The following is a 2,441-nucleotide window of genomic DNA, read 5'->3' as shown; positions in this document are numbered from 1 at the left end:
CTCTCCTTTCCTGGTTCTCACATACAAATAGTAAGTCTTGTGCCTATTTCAAAGATTTTCTTTGCATACAGGGCCCCAAGTTCCATCCATAGCACTGCACAGTCTCCTGACAACTACCAAACAGGGCCCCCAAAACAATATAAAGAAAGGACTTTTGGAGGTCAGAGCAATAGTACAGCAGGTAAGGCTTTTGCCTTGCTCACAGCAAGCCCAGATTTGGTCCTCAGCATCCCATATGGTTCCCTGAACCCCGTAGGAATGATCCCTTAGTACAGAGCCAAGAGTCACCCCAGAGTGCCACCAGGTATTCCTCAAACCCGAGAAAGAGGAATTTTGTTCCTTGTCCAGTTTCTACCCAGAAAAAGACTAGTTTTCAAATATTCTGAAGGTGGGGCCAGAGAGATAGCATGGAGGTAGGGCATTTGCCTTGCATGCAGAAGGAAGGTGGTTCAAATCCTGGCATCCCATATGGTCCCGCGAGCCTGCCAGGAGCGATTTCTGAGCGTAGAGCCAGAAGTAACCCCTGAGCACTGTCAGGAGTGACCCAAAAGCAACAACAACAAATTCTGAAGGCAGCGTTAGAGCTGCTTCTAACTTGGTTCTGGTGTCTAGGCTAGCAGCCTCTGGGACGGGGCAGGGGCTGTCTAGAGGGAAGGGAGAGGTCAATACCCTCACTCCACATCTAGACTGGTGTGAGTCTGAAGATCTGAGTGTTTTTCCTCCAGTCTGCCATGCACTAGCTCTGCTGGGAGAGAGCTGCCTCCTCCATTTACTCTTAGTCCCTGTGTTTCTCACTATGCGCACTGAGTGCAATGACAAGGGACAGAGTTCACAAAACAGACAGGATTTGTTCTCTCACAGTTCTGGGGGCAAAGGATCTGAGATCAGGAAAGGGCCCAGCTCCCTTCAGGGGCAAGAGGGGGCTGGAGCTATAGCAGAGCAGAAAAGGGCTTTTGCCTTGCGCGTGGTCGACCGGGTTTGATCCCCAGCATCCCATATGGTCCCCCAAACCTACAGGAGTGATTTCTGAGTACAGAGCCAGGAATAGCCACTGAGCACTGTTGGGTGTGGCCAAAAAGAAAAAAAGAAAGACAGGCCTGAGATCAAAACAGGACCCAGCTGAGACAGGCCTAAGATTTCTATTTTTCACTGAGTATCATCACACAATATTCTCTCCCCCCACCAAAAATCATTTGTCCTGTAACCTGTGACACCCAAGGGTGGTTTCTGTCATCCTGTAACGGCTGAGGACAGTCTGACATCCAAAGATGGTTTCTGTCATCCAGTGACAAGCAAGGACAGTCTCTTGTCACCCTGCAACCTGCGTCAGCCAAGGAGTCTCTGGCCAGGAGCTCGCATGGCCTGTGCTTCTCAGTTTCACATGATCCAGAAAGCTGGCAAATGACAACCCATGAACAGTGCAGGTCTGATTATGACACTGAGCTGCCGAGTCACTAGGACAAAGGCTCCTGTGCTGTGAGAGGCAGGCATCAGCTGTGTCTCTTCTCTCCAAAGACACGGTAGAATTGGCCGGCAGAAACTGTTTGAAGTTCTGGGACCACATAGTCGCCAACGCTATTTCCATGAAGACAGCCTGGATGTTTGAGCAAGTGAGCATGTTCTGTTCCAATAAAATCTATGAAATTAGAATTCCAAATGTGCACAAGCTCTTCTTCATTTAGAACTTCTACAGTGACTTAAAAACTACAAGCCCTAGGGCCAGAGAGATATAGCATGGAGATAAGGTTTGCCTTCCATGCAGAAGAACAGTGGTTTGAATCCCGGCATCCCATATGGTCCCCCGAGCCTGCTGGGGGCAATTTCTGAGCATAGAGCCAGAAGTGGCCCCTGAGAGCTGCCGGGTGTGACCCAAAAACCAAAAACAAAACAAACTACAAGCCCTGGAGTAAAGAGGTGGATTGGTGGGGGAAGGAAGGGTTGGCTTTCCAATAGTCCCGATGTCCAGCAGGGCATGTCCCTGGAGGTGTTGGCCACCTTTTGCAGGGCTTCCCTGGAAGACAACTCACCTATTTCCCTGTATTTCCTACAGGAAACCCAGACAGCTGTCTCTCTTCAGGTTGAAGGTCTGGGAAGAAATTTGCCATGGGGTGCTGTGGGCTGATCCCACAAGTAACTTCTTGAGGCTAGAAATCAGCAACCCAGAAATTTTGAAGGCACAGAAAACAGAAGGCCATGAGTCCTTAGGACTTCTCGGCCTGGGGACGGCTCAGTGGCAGAGTGCCTTATCCCAGCACTGTTGGTGTGAGCCCCAGAACTACACAAGTACAACCCCCTGGCAGCCCACAGCCAAGAATGTGACATTGCGATGCTGACAATGACGGAAGGGAAAAATCTAAAGCCAATCTGTTTCAACTTTATTTTTTTCTTTTTTTTTAAAAAAGTATTTTCAAACACCACAAAGAGGGCCACGCCAGGAGTAG

Source organism: Suncus etruscus, chromosome 8 (assembly GCF_024139225.1).
Source record: "Suncus etruscus isolate mSunEtr1 chromosome 8, mSunEtr1.pri.cur, whole genome shotgun sequence".
NCBI classification, from domain to species: domain Eukaryota; kingdom Metazoa; phylum Chordata; class Mammalia; order Eulipotyphla; family Soricidae; genus Suncus; species Suncus etruscus.
This window is presented reverse-complemented; position numbering follows the sequence as displayed.